Genomic DNA, 23,137 nt, shown 5'->3' with positions numbered 1-23,137 from the left:
TTTTGTAGTGTTCCTAGTTTGATACTATGTGATGGATATCATAATTTTAGTAGGGATGTGTAGCCCTCTGACAAAGCTTTCCGTAGAATCCAAAATTGATGAAATAGGACATTGGGATCAAGAGTTCTCGCTGTTTTTTAAGGGTCAGTTGTGCTGAACTCAGAAGTTCCGGGTGAAGTTCGGAAGTTCCGGGTATCCAGAACCTCCGAATGAAGCTCCGAGAACGTGTGCTCGGTTTGGGCCTTTTGGTTATACCTGAAAGTTTCGGGTTGGTTCGGAACACCAAATTCTGGTGAGCTTAGCCAGAACCTAAGGATGGAGTTCGGGTTGGACTTTTTGGTTACTGAGGTTTTGCTACCCCCAAAGTTCCAGGTTATATCCTGAAGTTCCGAGTTAGGCCAGCAAGCTGTGTAATGGCTAGTTTTTGACCGTTCGGATTCTTGGAACCCGAAAGTTCTAGGTTGTACCCAGAAGTCACTGGGCTATGCAGAATCTGCCTAATGTCTAGTTTTTGAAAGTGGGTATAAATACCCCTTGGCCTCCTTGCGTGCATAAGGTTGCTTGGCTGGCTTTGTGCTGGTGGTGTGAGGTGTTTTGAACTTGGTGTTCCACCTTTGAGTGCTCCCTCTTCCTCCCTAACAAGATTTGGAGAGAATTAAGCCTTGGTGGCTTAGTGAGTAGAGAGAAAGGGGTGAGAGGTTGTGGTGCTTTGGTAGCCCATGGATTGCTGCATAGGTTGCATGTGTTTGGGCACTCGGTATGGATCGTGCATGAGTTCGGGAGTTTGTTACTCTTGGAGACTACCGTCTCCTAGACAGCTCAGTGGAGTGATTGCCAGTTATCTCCTCAAGTGACGCTTGTGAGGAGACCCAGAAGTGTTTGCGAAACACACAATCTCCGAAGTGGAGAAAGAGTTGGCCCTAGTGGAAACACAAGCTCAAATGTGATTGAGCTTGGTGAGGAAAATGGTTGAAATAGATCCGGCTCAAGTGCAATCGAGCTTTCTCAACAGAGACGTAGGATATCAATGGATATTCGAACTTCAGTAACAAATCAAGTGTCTTCATGCCTCATTTACATTTGTTTGTATATGCTATAGGCTTGCTTGCAATTCGTTCTAACTCGTTTTGTGTTTCTTGTATAGAATTGAATTACATGCTTGTATCTTTATTTGTGATATCAATTCCTGAGCTCTCTTGCATATCTTGCTTATAATTGTTGTGTTTGTCTATCACCCTAGGATTTCATTCCATCACACTTTGTTTAGGGTGTTAGTGCACTAGTTGAACCTAGCATTTTAGGATCTACGCTGAACCTGGAAGTTCCGAGTTAAACCTGGAACTTCTAGATTTTGTATAATCTGCTGCATAGTTTTAAATTTGGGGAGAGAACGCCTATTCACCCCCTTCTAGGCAACATCATTATCCTTTTAGGAGGGCTTCGGATGGCTCTGCCTCCATCGAGCTTCGACGCGTCTACCACTAAGAGGGTAGCGGACTGCCTCCCTTAGCATTGTTGTCAACTCCGCTTTCAGTTACCACTGCGGGGGGCTCTGGACGACTCTATCTCCGTCGAGCCTTGCCACGTCTACCATTAAGGGGGTAGTGGACTGCCCCCCTCAGCCTCGCCGTTGACTCCGCCTCCGACGACCATGGGGGGCTCCAAATGGCTCTACCACCATCGAGCCTCACCGCATTTACCCCTGAGTCTCATCATCAACTCCACCTTTGGCTACCGCAGGGGGCTATGGATGGATCTACTTCCGTCGATCCTTGCTGCGTCTACTACTAAGGGGGTAGCGGATTGCCTCCCTTAGCATCGCTGTCGACTCTGCTTTTGGCTACCATAGCTGGGGGCTCCGGATGGCTCTGCCTCCATCGAGCCTCATCACGTCTATTGTTGAGGGGGTAGCGGACTACCTACCTCAGCATCACCATCTACTCCGCTTCCGACTACTGTCGCGTGGGGCTCCAGATGGCTCTGCCTCCGTCGAGCCTCGTCGTGTCTATCACTGAGGGGGTAGTGGACTTCCTCCCTCAGCATCACCATCGAATCTACCTCTGGCTACCACCGCGAGGCTCCAGAGAAGCATCGTCTCTGTCGAGCCTCGCTGTCTCCCGACTTCGACATTGACTACACCCTTATCCATCGTCGTGGGGCTCCATACGGCCCTGCTTCCATTGAGCCTCGATGTGGCTACCCGCTGAAGGAGTCATGACTGCCTCCCTCTACCTTGTCATTATCTTTGCTTCCGGCCCTCGCAGCTGTTATAGATAGCCCTGCCTCCGTCGAGTCCCACCGCATTGTCGTTTCGAGTGATACAACTATGTCGGCTACGCTACTGCTACCCCCGGTGTGTGACCATGGTGAGCTTTACGGCCCTCACTCCTTGCCAAAGCCGTCCATGTTACAACAACAAAGAACGATTCGGGATAGCCTGACTTCAAAAGGGATGGAGCTAGTTCTCTGTACATCCGCTCGCCCCTCAGAACCTCAAAACTGGTGGATGAGGGGGTGCTATTGGGAAAACACCCCAGCCTTAAGATATTTAGATGATGTACTGTAGCATTACTATAGTGATCAAAATATCTAAGTCATCCCATCATATGTAAAGGAGTGAAATGCCCAAAATACCTCTATATGCACATGATTGCAAAATAATATCTTAGGGGCAGACTGGTAATATCCCTTGCCCCTTCTGTCTATAAAATAAGCCCTCTAAGGAAAGGGGAGCGGGGATCCAGTATATTTCCCCAGTACACCAACTTTGCTCTCTCCTTTCGGCTCACTAATAGAGTTCGAACAACTTGGCTGCCAAGACAACTGTGAATGTCTGATTCACAACAAGTGAACATCAATCCCCACAGCTTCTGACAAGATGAATTATCATGACACCGAGTCGGTGTAATCGGATAAAACATCCGCTATGGATCTGGACACCTCCTTTAGTGGAGGTTATTCCTAAGAAGTTTTCACTATCGGAGATGGAGGTGACGATCTGGGTAATCATGACGATAATCCTACAAACAGACAAGATCCTTCATATCCAAGCGCAGGCAATGGTTAGCTCCAGACGAGCACACAACACCTGGTCCTTAACAGAGCCCCGATCTTACCATCTTCCGACCACCAATAGGGAGCTAGCTGCTTTAAATCTGCAACTGCTAAGAGGATCTTTCTTCTACAAGAGATCCTCATGCACCCTTCGACGACAGATCTGGCTACCTCAGCAGATAAGGATTGGATGAACTTGGCAATCAATATAACAAAGGAGATCATCATCCAGGCCAAGAACTCTTATTTGGTCCTAGCCGGAAGCAGTGCTAATTGGGGAACACTAGGCAATCCCCCATCGTGAGACACATTGGACTCGAAGAGACGTAACCCCCGGAACGAAGCTTCCTAAAATGGCAATCGGATGAACAACCGTCACCGAACCTCGCTAGTTAAAGGTCATTTGATCAATGACGTGCGAGCTTATCAATGACTAACAAAGGTGCCGGGGGCGCTTCTGGAGAGGCTTCGTCTACCCTCATCGATCTAATCGGGGAACGTCCTGACATCGATCTAATCGGGACTGATCTTCGATCTCCATGGGAAAAACTCTCGAGGCTGCTATAACCAAGCAAGGCACCAGCAACAGATGTCTAGCCTTCTCTCTAGATCTACGAAACATAAGCAGGCTGGTAAGGTTCCACCTTGGAATGATCGAGAAATACAATGGAAGTACAAATTTGTTGAGTTTCTCTATATCTAAACCACGGCCATCCAAACAGCTAGTGGGGTCAAGAAGGTAATGGCGAATTACCTCCCTAGTGCCCTTGAAGGGGCAACCATGATATTATTGATCAACCTATCACTAGGAACAATTTACTTATGGGAGAAACTTTGGATGTATTATGAGCCAGCTTCTAGGGTACATACGTTCACCCTAGCACGAAAAACGATCTCTACCATTGTGAACAGATGGGAAGAAAAACATTACACAAGTTCGTACGTTGCTTTAGCAATATCCAGAATAACATCCCTAAGGCCAGCGACTATAACGTCATACAAGCATTCGCCCGAGGGGTCAAGAGCCGAAGATGCGTTGAAGATATCATCATCCAAGAGACCGAGGCAATTAAGGAGCTCATAAAGATCGTCGATGAGTTCGCTAAGGCTGAAGACACACTTCTTTTCATCAAGGAGAAGACTCAGGGCATCAAGCACTCTCAACCCAGGCTTGAGGGCGACAAGGCAAAGACCAAGCGTAAAAAGAATGCCAAGAGAGGTAAGGGCAAGAAAAATAATTCTAAAGAAGTTTTTGTAGATCTACCTGACACCCGTCCCACAAGCGTCACGGCTCCTCCCGGGACAAGAGCTCTACACCAGGCTCCAACATACGCGACAATAAGCCTTGGTACGACTTCCACCAGACCGACTACCATAGCCTGCACAAGTGCCACATTTGAAATGGGATGGTCAAAGTGGAGGCCAAGAAAGCAGCCAAAGGAAAGAAGACCCAGGTCATGGCCCAAAGCAGAGACTCCGGCTCGGATGGTAGTGAGGATGATATGAACCCGATGCCTTTTTAGGCAGACAAGAGAACGATCGACTATATGTTCGGTGGTTCTACATCCTATGAGTCCAAAAGGCAGTACAAGATAGTGGCCCGAGAAGTCTTAGCTGTCATCCCCAAGGGTCACTAGGATGTTAAGTGGTCAAACACTAAAATCTCCTTTGGCCAAGAAAATTTTCCTGATAATTTCGTACTGACAGGATGCTTCCTGATAGTGGTTGAGCCTATGATAAATAACTGCAGGGTTACCCGAGTTCTTATAGATGAAGGTTGTTTCCTAAACATCCTCTTCATAAATGCACTCGAATGGATGCAGACTTTTAGTCTGCTATCAAGCCGGTTACCCAAGCCTTCAATGATATAGTACTTGAAACTTCGGCTCCTTCCATTGACCAGATATCGCTAACCGTTACCTTCAGGAAGCATGACAACTTCTAGATAGAAAAAATTATGTTCGATGTGGTCAACTTCGTGACGTTATACAATGCCATCTTGGGAAGACCAACTCTTGCCAAATTCATGGTAGCCACGCATTACGTTTATCAGTGCGTGAAGATCTCGAGACCCGAGTGGATCATCACCATCAGGGGTTGTCCCAAGGCAGGTCTCCGTTACGACAAGCGAAGTCTCGATATGGCAGTTCAACACCAACCAAGCGAGGAACCCAAGAGCTCAATGATCAAGGTGGATAAAAAGCCTCAGTCGTGACCACGATCACAGCGTCTCGAGACGCAAACCTTGAAACCCTAGGGCTTGGCTCCACGACTAGCCCAGAGTTCATGAAACAGCACCTACGCTACCCTGGAGGCAATAAGGATCACTACTTATCGGCTTAATCTAATATGTGTTATTTAGGTTTAAGATAATAGGTCTACAATAGCTTGTGGGTCGTCAGGACTTTCTATAAGTTCTAAGTGTAAGTCCTAGGAGTACTTTCTCATAATAATAAAGATCATATTACCTAGGAAGTCGATTGATTTTATTTTTCTGTCTTACTTGTCTTTCTATGCATTCTTAAGTCTGATAAACGGGGTAAGTCGTTTCTCGGGTCCTTCATCCCAAACGCGCACCCGGGACAGCGAAAAGCTTGTCTCGACCCAAGGGCAATATGAGTTTCCTTTACCTTATTATGTTTTTACTATTTTAACTACCTACCTGGAACCCCTATTCTAAGTAGACAATCAAAGGCTTAATAAGTACTAGGCACTGAAAACCTAAAACAGCATATTGTGTACACTCTAAAAACATATTCTAGAGAGAATGGAAGGATCATTGTGTTGTGAACTCAGAGTGACTGGGGGCTACGACACCTCCCACTCAAGCAGATCGAAATCTAGTCATAATAAGCGCTCTAACTAGTATTCAATGTGTCCCAGACTAATTAAAGGAAAATGCCAAAAAGAAAAACTAGGATATGCTATCAAAAGAGTCTAGCATGAAGTGCTCCCACCAAACGTGAAAAATGTTTAAGTTCTCAACTAAACTGACAAAATCTACCAAGTGTTTTATCACGAAATGCAGGGAAAAGAAAAGAGAGAAACTACAATGAGGGAAACAAGTCCATCTCATCCATGGAGGCCTTGTCTATCCCAGTAACATTCTCAACCTTCTCTACCCAGGACTCTTTTGGCTAATTCCCAAAACCTTATAGGAGGACGCTTGTGTTAAGCTCTGGTTTGTGGGTCTTCAGGACAACGAGCGCAAAGGTGAGTGCCAGCTCTGCGCTCCATCAGGACTGACTCGAAAGGTATTCGATGACCTTCCTTCGGAACCCACCAAACACCTTGGCAAGATTGGTGGCCCGGGAAGCGAGCCTTGGAGCATCCTCGCCTCCGAAAACCTCTGTTTGGATCCCAACACCTGCAAGCGCTTACTGGAAGATGTTGAGCACTACGACGAGTTATTAGCGGGTGACTGAGATCTAGGCCCCTTCTTGGGCAATAGCTTCTCGGGTTGTGAAGAGTTCTGCAGGGTGAAATGTTACAAAGACAATGAATGAGCAGCCTGTCTGGGTACTAGAAGCTTACCCTTCATCCGGTTCTCTAGCATGGCGTTCACCTTCTGCTTCTCGGCCACCGATATCGAGGGCTTGCTAGGCTTGCTTCCATCTAATTTAGAGGAGATAGGGTTTGGAGGTTGGGAAGGTCGGGGCTTGGGAGCTGTCATCGGCATTTCGGTTAACCTACGGGAAAGACTTCAAACTGCATATTCCAAATAGCATAGCAAATAATTCTCAGCATACCTAAGTCATTTCTTGGTCAGTGAAGGCTTCACTTGGATAAGGAGGGGTGTTTCTCTCTTGAATGTCCTCTCGGGGGTGTCTCCTTTGCTCCCTGACGCTATTGGGGCTAAGGGAGCATCGCCTAATGAACTCACTAGGATGACAAACTTCCCGTGGTCTAAAGCCGAAGGCTAAAACTTGCCCAAAAAATTAAGAACAGACATGACCACAGGGAATATGGGTAAAAGTTTAACTTACCAGAGTTAGGGCCGTTGTTGAAGTCAGCATAGGGTTGGTGGAAGCAGAGGAAGTGGGAGCAGTTGGTGTCTGACCTAACGCCACGTATCGCCAAATCTACTCCCATGAAGTCGTCACCCTCTAGCGCCATGCTGCTATCGAAGGATGCGAGTTGTAGCACGATGCCACCGCTCCTGCTCGGACCCATGCTTCCTGTGATGATTACTTTATTCTGATCTACAATAGGGGCTCTTGTATTCTTAACCTCCAGATCGGGCCCTCCGTTTCTGGGAAGCTGTTCAAGCCTGCGATAGCCGTCACCACAGGTACGACTACTTGAAAAGAAAACAAGAATAAAGAATGTCTCAAGCACTTACCGACATGATTCTCGCCCAAGCTTCGGAGTTCATCTCCATGATGGGAACTAGGACATTCTTACGGCTAGGAGAGGGGATAGCCTCGAAAAGAACTTTGACCCTCTTGTCGGCAGCGTCTAGTGGAAACACTGTGAGAAGAAGCAACAGGCCATGAAAATTGATCTTGCAGATCCCTTAAAAATGCTACTCGGGATCGGAAAGCACCTATCTCACTTTCTCAGGCTGGATCCAATCCGGCTCGCAATTGTCAAGCACCGGTAATCCTCGACTTCAGAGAACTAAGGCAGCGCCTGATGAAGTCCCTAGAAACGTCATACACCATCAAATTCCTCTCCTTCAGGTGTCGTATCTCTCCGATAAGGTTCCGACGAAGGGCTATCATCAGCGGCTCTTTCGTCCAGATGGGCCTCGACACCGGTAGCAAGCCTCGATAAGGAAGCCCCTACAGGCCGGGTTAGTAGTAGAACCACTTCTTGTGCCAACCCGACTAGGAGGACTTGGTTATGAAGTTGATGTACTCCGCCGACTTGCCTTCCTGGAGCCAAAACCCGATGTTGCAGGCAACCTTGTTCTGAAGCCTCTTCAAGACATAGAAATACATGAAGAGGTCAAGGAATGGGCAGAAACCAAAAAAGGCCTCGTACAAATGTATAAAGACACCTAGAATGATAATGGGGTTGGGATTGAGGTGAGTGAGTTCTAGGCCATAGAAGGCAAGCACCTCAAGGAAGAAACTGGAAGGAGGGAAGTCGAAGCCACAATGAAATAAGTCAAGAAAGACCACCGTGCTATGGGTGTCCAGGCTCGGTATCGTCTGCCCCACCACCGAAGTGCAGAGGATTAGAACCCGAGTAGGAATCACCTCTTCGATCTTGGCCTTCTCTAGAGCCTCCTCCATGATCTCGGATTCTTGCCACTCTGGGATTGTGCTCGCCATCTTGTCGGCGAAGGAGCTCTCTTTCTCAATCCGCATGATAGTGGAGAGATTGAAGGAAGAGGGTTTTCTGGGGGTAAGAGAGCAAAGAGAATGACGAGTGTGATGGAAAGCAATCGATGACAGAAGAATAGACGTGGAGTTGGGCTCCCCCTTTTTGCAGAGTGAAGGCTCCCGGAAACGACGTTCCATCTAACGATGTGACATGACTTGAGGCCACAATCTCATGTTTTATTGTCATATCGCATTTAATGCATGTTGCATGTGAGGCAGTTGGCACCGTACCCCGAGAATTTCGGCTCCTCGCGCTGCTACCATAATCATGATCCTCTGATGGGAAAAGATTCTCACCACTACCCAAAATCTCCTCTGTGACATTTCAACTTTCAAAATCAACCAGTGACAAACATTTTTCCTTCCAAAAGGTGAAGCAAACAAAAAACCGACTTAGATGGAGCACCTTCTCAAAAACTCTCTTGAAGACTCGAAGGCGTTCAAAATCTTTAGTAGTAGACCAGAAAACCCAGATGCTTCACCTTAACCGGGACCCGAGTCCTACTCGATGATGTTGTCGGACAAAAAATTTATCTTTACTGGCCATGTACTTGACCCGTAGAAGCATTATTTCACATATTGATGGGGGGCTTGACGATGAATAATGGATAGCTATCATATTCGAACACCCAGGGTTTCCCACAGTTTCTGGTGCATATCTCTATCTCCAGAAAGGGGGTCTTTAGATAAAAGAAAACTACATGTAGGTACCCAAGACATCCTGTAACAGAAAAGATTTATCTCCAAAACCAGGAAGTAGGACTTCAAAGGACGCACAACACCCCTATAAATATACGAAGCCATAGGGTCCTGTGGAGGACAAGCCAAAACAAGTTGAACACAAGCCAAAACAAATTGAAGAAAGCCAAAACAAGTCAAACACAAGCCAACATAAGCCAAGCAAGGAAGTCGCCGACTAGATTTAGATCCATCTAGGTTAGCCACATACCCACTTATAACAGGCTCATATCAATACAAGACAAATAGGACGTAGGGTTATTATCCTCATAGAGGTTTGAACCTGTATAAACCCCTCGTGTGTTCTCCTGTAATTCGTCTACTTAAAGCATCATCTATTTTTTCAACAAGTTTGTTAGATCAGCGGTTCACAAATCGTCAACAATATAAAATGAAAGTCATGAGTCCCCCCGCCCCTCCCCTGGAGCATTCCTCATGTGGGAATCCTGTAAAGAAGGCTAAGTGTCGAGACTCATATCGTGTGGGTAATATTGTACACACTACATGGTGTTAATCTATTTGAATAGACGTGTTTGCGGTCATGGACATGCAAAACCTGGTCATGCTTTGGTTAGATTTGGGACATGAGCAATCGTGCGTTTTGGTAATTGTGGCTATGAGTCATAGTATTGTTGGTACTGTGTGTTCATTAGCCTAAAAGATAGGAATTGTGGAGAACAAAATAACTTCTCACAGGGTCAAAACCCTTATTTATGACTTAAAGGTTGGGTGAATAGTTACACACTTTAATTGAATAACACTTAATCATCTGCATCAAAACCTGCTTTATGCTCAAAGCCATGCCTTATAGCCTCTAAACTTATTAATCTCTTAACATCTATCAAATTCTTGAGTAGTATTAGGCCTTGTTAAGTACCTTTCGTACTCATTCTTGCTCGCTGATCAGATGATAAGTAGTAGACCGAGGTGACGTCCGCACCAGACCACTATTTTAGTTTTAGTTGTTCGCTTGGCTGGTCAGCCAAGGATATAATGAATCATATTGATTAAGACTTTGTATCGACAAACATTTATGCTATAGTCTTAATCGAAGTATGATTATGATGTTATTCTATTGTACTTTATGTGTACTAGCTACTGATCTAGAGACTATTACATGAAGCATAAGTGAACCTAAGATCAACGTGTGATAGATCAACATACTAGAGATGACATGGGGACAAAGATTATTATGGCGACACCGAGAGTGGAAGTTGCATCTAGCCAGGGGCAGTGTCATTGGGGTCATTGAAATGTTCATGACCAGGAGTGAAGAGGGGTTTGTTGTGCTGAGAGTGAGAGGACTCTTGCGTGGGATAAGTTTCTCGCGGACGTTTACTAAGGATCGGTTTAGCAAATAGGAATTTTATAGGAATTCGTAGTTCGATTCCCACATGAAAAAGAAAAAAGTTCCCCACATGTTGAACGTGGCTTGAATATGAGTTTTGGTGCTATATCACATAGAGAACTACTGAAGTGTTATGTGGTACATATGCCTCTTTAGCTCATGTGTGGGGTATTCACAAAAAGAAAAGATCATGTGTGGAGTACGTACGTAAATGGCTATACGACCTTGAAACCAAGCCACGAAAAAAGAAAAATGCTTGAAGAGTTTTTCAGCCTGCCAGAGATGAATCCACCAAGGCACAAAGACAGGCCTTGCCCTCATATTGCATAATTTGGGCCTCCGTTCCCCTGCGAAATAGGCCCATAGGATTAAAATAGTCCGTCGTTTGCACATCTGCACCCCATAATTCCATTGCGTTTTTAACCGGTCCAGGTGAGCTAAAAAGCTTGTGGTGCAACTCACGTGCAAATGGGTACTTTTTGAAAATTGTACAAATTTGCTAAAAAAGCATACATAGAAGTTTCCGAAAATTCTGAAAAATTCCACACCTATAGGTGAGGTCATCTCTTACATTCATGCAAATTTTCAGTTGTAAATTCAATTCTGTTTGTGAGATAAAAAATATAGATTTCAGATGCATTGTAAAAAAAAGAGACAAAGGTCACACCTATTTTCACCGTTTTTTTATCTCACAAACGTGATCGAGTTTGCACTTGAAATTATAGAAGAATGTATAACAATATAACCTAAGCTGGGCATAATTTCAATCTTTCTGAAAGTTTCTAGGTATGTTTTTTATGAATTTAAAATTTTTGAATATTTCTGGTGGTGCAATGGTGCATCTCTAGTGGAAACACCACAAATGTTGAAAATATTGCTTGCCTGAGCCGTACTGGCTGAAGCATAGTCCCCACTTCAAAATAAGTGTCATTTTAGATTGCATGCAGTTAACTATTTTAAACTTTAGCTATAAATTACTTTTTATGTATTAAGTTTAGATACTTAAAAATAACATAGGTATATTTGTCTCGAAAAGTACTTTCATAAGAATATACTTTTACTATATTTTAGATTGCGTGCAGTTAACTGTTTACATCCTTTGATCGCTCAACCATTCAATTAAGAGACCAAGATCACTCAACAACAATGTGAACTAATTTTTTAATTGTCCTTCAAAACAAACTTATTAGTCACAATAATATAGTTGTCAGTAATCACCAAAATATTTACCACTTACCTAGAGGCATAGATGTTAGAAAGCATCAGCACCTCCATCTTCAAGCTCTATAAGTGCACACACGTCAGCAAGCACCAGCTATAAAAGATCAAAATCCACTACTTCCAAAGTTTGGCAAGAGTCCGAATTGATCTACAGAGAGGAAGACGGTGTAAGTGTCAGGTATGCTAAGTGTTATATTTGCAAACAAGAATTATCTGCAAAGTCTTCAAGTGGAATGGAACACTTAAAGAGGCACGATGCAACTTTCAAGTGAAAGATTGGAGCAGCCATGAAGTAGACGGCCTTGCATAACAAAATCGATAGATCTATTCGTCATTAGGAGTATGACTCCACCAATGCTCGAAAAGAGCTATACTGCTTCATTGCAAGAGCGGATCTACCACTCAGCATCAATGACTCTATTGCATTTGAATACTACATTAAGCAAGCTCATAATCCTAGGTTAATGTACGTTTCTAGACATATAACTAATAGAGATATGATAAAATACTATAATGTGTGTTGTAGCAAGTTTAAAGAATTGTTAGAACCATTTATATTTTCAGTTGCTTTGACCTCGGACATATGAATAGGTAGGATTAGAGAAGATTATCTTAGTGTGGTTGCTCATTTTGTTAATAATGATTAGGAATTAGAAAAGAGAATAATAGGTTTTCGGTTGATTGACAACGCACGTACCGGTGAAAATATTACTAAAAACATCTCAAGTAGTTGAAAACTTTGGACTCACAAATAAAATATTTTCTATCACTTTAGATAATGCCAGTGCAAACTCTAGAGCAATAGATATTTTTACTCCGTTGTTTAGTACATATGCTGAATCTTTCTTGTTACATCAATGTTGTGCTTGTCATATTATAAATCTTATAGTAAAATCCGGTTTAAAGAGATCTGCATAATATCTAGATGATTTTCGTACTGCAATATCTTTTATAAACTCTTCTAACCAATGAATTGCAGCATATAAATAGTATTGTGTTGCAATGGGTGTACATTCACATAAGTTTGTTGTGGACATACCGGTAAGATGGAACTCTACTTTCTTGATGCTAAAAAATATTGCACTATATAAGACCGTATTTTGTGTGTTTATTCGTACACACTATTATTAACATGGGGTCAAACTTTACTCACGGAAGTGTATTGGTATATTTCCGAAAGGATAGTAGAGTTTTTAGAATTTTTTTACGATTCAACTGTGAGTTTATTAGGAGTTTATTATCCAACATGTTGTTTAGTAGTGCATAATATTGTTGAAATTTTTATTCATGTAAATAGCTATGAAAACGACAATATCCTAAGACTATGTAGTTCCTATGAAATCTAAAATTTTAAAATATTGAAAAGAAATTCCTTTGTTGTATGCATTTGTCTTTATTTTAGATCTTAGAACTAAAATCACGTGATTTTGTAGAGTTCTCATAATTTTAGATGATGCTTTTGGTCAGGATTATTCTACTTATTATATTAATATCCGTTCTAACTTATTTGATGTTTATAGTAAATATGAAACAAAATAGACCGAAGTTCACCTACAACGACTTCCACTAGCACCCACAACAAGTAAGAAGACGACAACATGTTGAAAAATATTCGGTAGATGTTCTTCATCAAGAAGTTCATACTCTTCGTTACGATCATCTATGAGCATCGAAATTCCAATATCAGAAGGGGAGCTAACATCATTCATTAACAATGATGTTATTAGCCATGAATAAGAAAATTTTAAAATACTGCAATGGTAACATGAGCACAAGATGAATTATCCAATGCTTTCACTGTTAGCACGCAATTTATTAAAGGTTTCTGTATCTAATCGAAGAGAGAAGAACAAACCTTACAAGTGATATGGAGAAAATACTCACCATAGTAAAAGACTGAGAACATACTGAAGTGTGAATGCAACAAACTGCACAGAACACTGAGTTTGAAGCTTCATTCAAAAATTTGTATCTAGATATTGATGAGAATATGTAATTATCAATTTCTAAGTTAGGTTGTACTCTTGTTTTCTTTGCTATAAATGTTTTTAATAAGGCAAACTATCAATAAAGCTCATTTTTAATTAATTATGTGTCCATATTATTTCTATTTTTAATTTTTTTACTAACTTTTGAATTTTTTAAATGACTTGCCACTGTTGGAGTAGTGAGTAAGAAGACATTCTAGCTAATGGACCCCACGAGGTATATGACGACCGGCGAGGAATTTTTCTTGAAACCTAGCCTATTGAGCGACTAGCCCTTGGATCGCACGACCAGTGCAAGGCTTGCGCGACCAGCCTCCTTGCAATATAATATGGTCATGCGACCAATTCTTGCTGATCGCGGGATGCCCAAACCTAAGATGTCTAATCGTATTTATTGGTCTACTCAAGTATTTTCCATCCCAAAACACCTCCTCTAGCGAATAAAGTCGTGGTCGGCGCAGATGGGTAATGCCCAGTCATGTAGCATTAATTGCTACAGAGTGGGGTATTGCGGACTGGCTTGCGCCACGTGACGGATGGGACATGATTTAAAAATCGACCAGGCAAGTGGATGATTTTGCAGGTAAACTCACGGAGCATAGGGACAGAACGGCTTGGTAGACGAACTTGCGGCGCATGATGATGGGACAAGCCGGGTGACCAGGGGAGGCATGTGCGGCGGTGTTCCACATATGGGATGGATAGACGAAGCTCTCAGGATAAGTTTGGTTCACTCGGTTCTCCATGATAATGATCTAAGAGTAGAATATCTAGCCAGATGTGAGTCTACTAAACATGATCCACTTGTAAGTTCTCATTCTTTCCCGTATATAAAGAGAGGAAAAGACAGGAATCAAAAGGGCTCATCTATAACCAGTTCACAAATATTAATAACAAAATACATAAGATGTATGACTGTTATCCTTAGGGAGGCCTAAGCTTGATAATCCTTATATCCTTTAGTTCATCACAAACACACGCACATTGCAAGCATCGTTCACGCACCCATCAATCGGTACACCTCAGAATCATTATTAGGAATTAACCCTTAACAGCCACTCACCCACTTCGCCTATAAATAGCCACCACCAGCACCATTCATAAAATCACTCATGGGCTCACAACATCTAATTCTCTATCTTGCTATCTCTCTTTTTCTACTTGTTACTTTGCTAACCACTTCAACAAATCAAATTCATATTTTCATTCATGGATCAAGACATAGAGAACACGCATGCATGGTCATCAATATAGCAATATTTTGAAAAGATCTAAAAAAATAAACAGGGAACATATAAGATTTGCTAAGTGTAATATATATATTAATATATTATGTGCAAGGCCTATAAGTGGAACGAGATACTTGAGAAAGCATATTACATGTTGAAAGAAAAAAATCTAGAGTTCCTAATGAAATCGTATAATTTTTAGAGCATAGTACAGGATGTACTTTTTTTTCTCCTAGCAAAAAGGTTTTAACGAGGCAACCAATCAATAAAACTTAGTTTTATCTATTTTCTATATTTTTTAGCTATTATTTTTAAATTTTTCTATTTTTCGAGTATTTTTTATAGTCGAGCCAGCCGTGCCGCGCCATCGTGCTGCAAGCATGCCCGGGCCAGCTCAGCATGACACGGTCAGTCACTGGCTGTGTCATAGGCCACGCCTCCGACACGCAGACCGGTACAGCACATTCCGAATAGGTCGTGCCTAGCTGGGCCCATACTGGGCCAGCCCCTTACCCATTTAGACAGATCTAGCCAAATGTTATGGCGTCGTGCAAAAGAGTCTATTTTTAGAAATTATTTTTGTATGAGTCTATTTGTAGAATATGTTTTTAAAAAGGGTTAAAATGTCAAAATTCCACTATCTGTAATGGAGTAATAAAAATGAGGTGTACGTGAAGTATTTCCTACAAATTTTTTTTTTTTAGAACATACATGGCATGCTTTTCATTAAGAGAGAAGCATTGCGACCGTTACAAAATACACAAAATGACCTGCATAAATTTGACTGCCTGTTTGTTTCTTAGATCTGGAGTGGGTAACAGGTTTGAAAAATCATTGAAAACCCCTTGGTACTCATGAATATTGGCTAATTTGGTATGCACCGCATTTAGAAATTAACCGGTTTTTGAATTTTAATTCAAAAAAAAAAAAAAAAAAATCAAAAAATACTAGAGACAATTCTAAGACCTTCTGTGAAAAAAAAATAATGTCGTTTACATCATATTTCATGGAGAGATTTTTTTTTAAAAAAAATATTGAAATGAGCCGTGTGAACATGATGATTTGCCCATCACATTAAGAAAAAGCTTAACCTGCAAACACATATTTTTTATGTGGCATATCTTAACAGAATCTTTAAAATTGATTTCACTACATTTAGAGTTATATTAATTTCTTCATGATTTTTACAAAGTTCCTAAGCATAAAGTGAACATGTTAAGAAACAACACTGTAATTTAATTTTTTCATATCTACCGTTATTTTTCCTATATAAAGCATAGTATAAGTAAACTAATAAAAAAGGTTTCACTAATTTTGGAGATGTGATGGGTTAGTTATGAATTAATCTACTTACAACACATTTACACAACGATGCATGTTACAATAACTATTTCATGAGTTCATGTATTTTTAAAATACATAAGATCATGTAAAAAGACAAAAAAAAAATTGTTTTCATGATTTTGGATTAGCAAAGAATTAACTATATATTTAACTATGTTTAGCAAATATATTTTCTGTATATAACTTTTTTATGAGTATAAATACTTTTATCATGTAGATCATGCTACAAGGAAACTATAAAAAAATTCACTTAATTTGAAGCTCACATGAATTAGTTATCGATTTTACAAGATTAAACTATTTTTGGTTTTTCTTGAACTTGAGCGATTTTTGATAAAATCGTGTAGTTTTCGATCACAAACGACATACGGGAAATACGGTTGGTTTTCGGTACAATTTGATCGGTTTTTAGTTCAAATCGAGTGGTTACCAAAACGTCAGTTCGGTCAGTTTTTACCGTCGATTTACAAATTTGAGCAAATTCTCACTAAATTTGAAAAAATTGCGATTCGGAAAAACGCCGCTGAGCGATTTCTGAACTTCAAATAGTTTTGTGAAGACTGGTGGGTAGCCTGGCCCGTCGAGACGAACAGTGTGCATCAGTGATGATCTGATACTGGCTGGTCCACACAGCATAATCAAAAGCCGCAAAATCTTGGTGGTTTGCTTTATGTGGCCGTATCGCTCGCACTGCCATTTGCGCTCGTGCGTTGCAGCTGCCCACAGAGTCGAAGAAGAATTCCATGGATCCGATGGTACGTGTCAGTTGTTGACGGCGTACTTAAGACAGAGAGAAAAGAGAGAAACTACTAGTCCAAAGTGCATAGCATGGTTCGAAGAGTTTTAATTTCTAGATCTATATAAAATTTAAAATTTATATTATAAAATAAAGTGATTTAAATATTTATTTTAAATTTAAAATAAGAATAGGATTGGTCCAAATATTTCGGTGGCCATAGGACAAAACAAAAAATTAGAGGCTCTCTTAAAAAATTAAATATCTGGGATATTTAGAAGTTCACACAGACAATGTTCTTTAGTGACAATGATAATATATTAAGAAGTAAATATTATATAATGTGATTACTAAAAACAACATTTTTTAGAGAATTGTAGCAGCCAAAGCATGAGAGGAACTCATCATTTATTCATTTATTGCTAAAAACAAAGAAACCATTTGTGAGTTCTAGTGCACGGTGATAATTTAAAACAATTACTTCTAGTATTTTTAGATGCAAAGTCGTTAATGATGGTATCAACATCGACCTGATCCATCAAATTCTTCTTAATGCATAATATAGCCAAATTATTTAATCTTTTTGTGTGATATTACTGACCTCAAATAGTTTTTTTTAATAATTTCAGGTGATGCTACAATCGCAAGCACAATAAAAAGGATCTGATAAGCAATAGAAATATTAGTCTAACAAACTCAAATATCTCCATACCTATCGGGGGATGATTCCTGACAATGAATCCAAGGTGTACTAGACGACGAACGTGTTGATCGGTGTTTCTTTGTGTTGGGATCAAATGGGCACAAGAACACAAGGATTTATCTAGTTTAAGACCTCCCGTGTGATAATAGTTATATGTCTTGTGTATTTTCTTAAGGATTGGATGAACTTGTTACAGAATATCTCTCTCTTAAAAAAGCCAACTACTCCTAGCTCATCATGATGGGGGTAGGCACGCCCGATCTGCTCTGGTCATCCTGCATGCCCTGTCCCATCCACTGAATGCTGTCACGCTCACTTGCGAAGTCATCCTATAAAATTAAATGCTATGGGACGGATCACTGCATCACCACGCCCGTCCACGACCTGGCTCACCGAAAGGGAGTGCCTAGAGAAGAAAAACACTTAAGTGAACAACATTAAATATGATTTGACTGATTAGTTGAGTACTTGCCCTGTGACCAATATGGACTGGTCGTGAGGTCTTATCCTTCAACAAGGGGGCTGGTCAACTGAGTCATGCCCTGGTCGCGAGGTGAGTTCGTGGTCTTAAAATATCTACTGTCGGCTGATATTTGTTAGCAAGACGCCCGCTTGTGAGGTACCCCTTACTTATTACACCAATAATAGCCCCTAAGCTCCATCGCAAATGTAGTGGACTGAGTGGTTCACCATAGTGGTATGTGGTCACTATGCGACTGGTGGTTGTGGTCGGGTCCGGTCGCGCCTCTTAGACCCCAGGTGAGTGCATGTTCACCTTGGGAGTGGTCGTTGATGCGGCCCGCTTTCGTGGTTGACTCAGGAAAACGCATCTTGATGGGAGGTTAAACATCCAAAGAGAGATTGAGAGAGTGTGGGAGGGAGAAACGAAGCAACGCCGGATCCAAGGGAATTTCAATTCCTCAAGCGTGGCCTCTCAAAATTCGAAAGGACCAGACCCCGCGGTGGTTGAGATACCACGACAGCCCTTAAAATTGGAGCGCCAAGGTCCCTCATGAATATTTCTGTCGTCTCCCTTAGCCTCCAAGCTTCCGCGCACAGAGACCTTCATCTCTACCCCGATTCTTACCATCAAAGCATCTTCCTCCGAAGTCCGATGGTGCGCATCGGCAAATGCATGACGCCAACCTACCCACTCACCTTCTATCCTCTGGGTACCATCCTAGGGAGAGCACACCCGCTCCTTGCTTGGGGGAGATTGTGATGTTTGTCTATTTCTTCTTGGTCGGCCTCGTGCCACCCTTCTCCGAGTTTTTCTCCACCGTCATCTCCTTCTACGACATCTGCCACCTCCATCTCAACCCCAATTCTATTCTCATGCTAAGCATATTTGCTCATCTATGTGAGAATTTCGTCAGGGTCATACCATGCCTAGACCTCTTCCGGTTCTTCTACACATACCGGTTAGTGACCGGACCGGCCCTCGGAAGCTGCGGGTTCCGTCTCTGCGATGGCGCCGTAGACTCCTACATCGAGGTAGGCCTCAAGTCGTCATGATTGGACTGAGGGAGGAGTGGTTCTACCTCACAGCAGACAACTCCTTGGACAACCTCTGTGTGCTGAGCATGCCAGCGTAAGTCATCGACAACTGGGGAGCACGACATCTTCGGATTTGCTAACCCTCGCCAAACGGATCGTTCGGCTCCGAGAGGTTGGGTTGACATAGTCAGACGTCGTTTGTGACTTCATCAAGTGCCGATTGTGTCCCTTGTGGACGCGAGCACATCCAGCATTCCAATACATCGGGCCAGACGAATTCACTCGAGAAAGCTCCTTAGGTACTACCGTAGCCGTTTCCCTGGTATTTTTTTGTTAGGTATGCGACCTGTCATCTCCCCTTTTATCCAAATCTTATTGATAAGGTTGTCAACTCGCGGGTCCAAAACCTAATATCGGCTGCCCTGAGGAAAGACAGTCCTCCGACCGGTGCCCCTCTGCTATGCAATATTCCTTCTTCAGAAAGAGCGCGACTCAGGAGGGTAAGTCTAACATTTCCAAAATTTCCACCCTAAGTCATTTCTTGGGTTAGGGTTTCATGGTTTGCGCTGAAGCAAGATCTTTCTAAGGTCGATGTCCTACGCCCTATAATCAATGAGGTCATGGAGGTTGTCCGAGACATCCATCTAGGTGCCCAAATGATCTAGGCCTCACATAGTACTGACCCATCTGGTTGTGGCGATGACCAGGTTGTTCGGGGTCGATCATCGACCACGTGTGGAGATCCTACGAGCGGTGCCGGCCAGCAGAGGGGTGACCTGCCACACCAAACCAGCCAGGGACAATCAGGCTGCTTGGAGTCGATCATTGACCACGGGTGGAGGTTCTGCGAGCAGTGCCGGCCAGCAGAGGAGCGACTGGCATCGCACCGAAGCAGCTAAGGGCGCCCAGGCTGCTTCTCGTCAAGCCTCTGGGCAAGGGGGAAAGAGATCGGCGACGGACCCGACTTCCCGTGAAATTTCCAAACGCGCATGTGAGTCATCGACTATTGGCGGCTCTCTGGAAGCCACAACCTCCTCTTCACCTGCTCTTAGTGGCTTCATGAGGATGAGAGTTGTGCTCACCGTTCTGACCATGTGACAAGTTCTCTGGCTAGGATATTTTGAGTTCTTTCCTTGAATCCACAATTCACTTGTCGTTGCAGGTCCTTGACCCCTACAACAACTTTGGATGCCACTCCTCCTCTGCTACCCCAGCAGGATACTCTAACCCTCGGGACAACTGCAACCTCGACACCGAGATCACTTGTCATGGCCTCCACAGATAATTTCAGCTGATGCTATAATCACAAGCATAATACATATGATTCGATAAACAATAGAAATATTAGATTAACATTCTAATTCTTTAACAAACTTAAATATCTCCATACCTTTCTTGTGACAAACAAAGAGCACCAGCAAGGGTATCAAGTACATGTCTATACATGTTCAGAGCTATGTACTACATACATATCTAAGTCGGTGCCTTTAAATTTCAGAGCCCTAGACCATCACCTTGTTGTCCTTGTCTAGAGTCGGCTCTAAATATAAATAAGATATTTAAATCAAAGATCTCAATCTACTATAACTTTAGCTAAAAACTTTTACGTTAAAACTCTAAACAGACCCTAAATACTCCTGTACCAGAAGGGCAGTGAAATGTGTACTTTTCTAGTCGTTTCACTGACAAATTCCTGCCAAGACCGCACAAACCCACCGAACATTTCCTGCTCGTCATGAGGCGCCCCGGGCCAGGCCCAATTGAATGCTGCCCAGGCGCGCATCACCGACGCAGGCAGCATCGCCGATAGGCACGACCTGCTCTGCTCGCGTAAGAAATCATGTGTCGCCAGCCGCATGCGCCCCAACCGCGGAGAAACCAAGGAAACCGACGGGGTCACAACGTCTCTTTCCTTCCAGTGAGGTCCCAGCTTTGCTGTTGCTGTGTTGTGTCGAGCATCTCCATGGATTTTGGAGCTACGTGCAGCTAGGCCGGACTGGGTGTAGAGATCAATGACACAGCACCCCGGAGCATGTTGGCAAGTTCGTCTCCGGTGTGCTCTTGAGCAGCCTGGGTAGCAAGTAGCTCACATTTGTAATTTAGGATACGGAAACAACCGTACTTTTACAGTTTAGGATGCGGTTCCTAGCTCAGTTTTCTTTTTTTAAAAGGTAAGAGAGATAATTCTCCGGTGACAGTGGATATGAGATAGAAACGAGTCAAGATCTATCCAAATGCTATAATCTGATCTTATTTTTTTTCTCAATGTAAAACCAGAGATAAACTCTAACCAGTTCGACTCACATCTGAAGCTTACCACGAGCTAGAGCACAAACGGTCGGACGCTGGGATGAGTGTGGCAGCCAAGCATCGAATGCCCGACGCGCACGGTCGCACCCAACAATCCAACCGCTGAGCTGACCACTCTTTCTTAGCTCAGTTTTCAAAAGGATTTTGTCCTAGAATGTGTATAAAATTATGCAGACGAGTCAAATGTCCATGATATTAATAGACTTATCGCAAACAATACTTTCACACCCTGCAATTTTGAAATAAGTAGAAAATTGATGTTGAGATTAGATCGCGTCAGCATTCTATCATCTTTGCTGCATTAGTTACATATTCGATGTACGCTGAGCTAAAATAGCAAATGAAATCGATTGGCTATTCCATGTCTCCTCATCGCTCGTACCTCACTTGATGGCTTGTTTCAAAATTCATCGCCCACCCCATTGGCGATCGGATCCTGTCGACCACCTCACCAGTCGCACTGAACCTTGAGGTTGGGAACTTCACGTGGTATCAGCAGCAACGCACCATCGTCGAGTATCGAATCGAGACCACGCGAAGTTGATGGTGCTAGGAGGCGCTGTCCGACTTGGATCTGGTCGGAGGCACTGGATCCCGTCCTAGATTTGGTTGAGGCACTTGAATCCTGTCTTGGATCTGGTTGATGGCGCTTTCGTCTGGTGTAACAGCCAGAGCCATCGAGATTCACACGCAAGGAGCTCGATTCCGCGGGGAGAAGTTTGATCCCACCGACAGCCGAATCTAGCGGCAAGGAGTTCAATCCTCCAAGATCTTCACCAAGGCAGTGGCGGCTCCTCACTGCGCGATCCAGAGAGAGCGACGGTGAGTGAAGGCGTAGGTAAGCAGAGCAGAGGTCCCCGCGTCCTTACACGACTTGTTTTCTTCGAGCCTTGCTTCTCCCTTCCTCATGCGTAGGCGAGCGTAGGCAGAGGTGAAGCCAAGAATTAGATATAGGAGAGGCTAATTAAATATAGAGGGGTCAACTAGAACAAAAATTAGACTGAACTGTCGTTACCACGTGCTGATCAATACTTTATTAGCTAAAGACAACATTCTTAGGGGGTGCCAGGCCCCCTCTATCTATACCGTGACTTCGCCACTGAGCGGAGGTCAAAGGTGAAGGCGAGAGGAGTGAAGAGCGTCTGGGTGTTCGTGAGAGGATTGCGATGTGATTACAGCGAGAAAGGGCTGGGACCGGTTTTGAATAACACGGTATTAGATTACATGGTAATCATTTACGAGTAAAATTGAACCAAACAGCAGTAACATTATCTCTTAACTCTCTGTAATCTATTTGCATTACATATCCCGAACTAAACAACACCTTAGATGCCACCGTCTAGCTTGATCCAACCGCTATTCTTCATCCCTATGCTAATCCAACTGTTTATACGGGCGCCATGTATGTCATGACATCTCGTACATTAGTTTTATTCAATTATGCCTTGGATCATATCAAAATTTGATCAAATAACTACCGTAACAACATTTGTAAAAGCATCCGCAAGAAAATTTTAGTACTTATGCCCTTTTCCAAGGAAGGAAAGTATCAACTTTGTTATACTAATTTTTACTGTGTAAAATATAAATTGATTATAATGTCATATCTTTTTCCTACTCTGTTCACATCTAATAAAAT

Source organism: Phragmites australis, chromosome 8 (genome assembly GCF_958298935.1).
Source record: "Phragmites australis chromosome 8, lpPhrAust1.1, whole genome shotgun sequence".
Lineage (NCBI taxonomy): Eukaryota > Viridiplantae > Streptophyta > Magnoliopsida > Poales > Poaceae > Phragmites > Phragmites australis.
Note: the sequence above shows the minus strand (reverse complement) of the source record.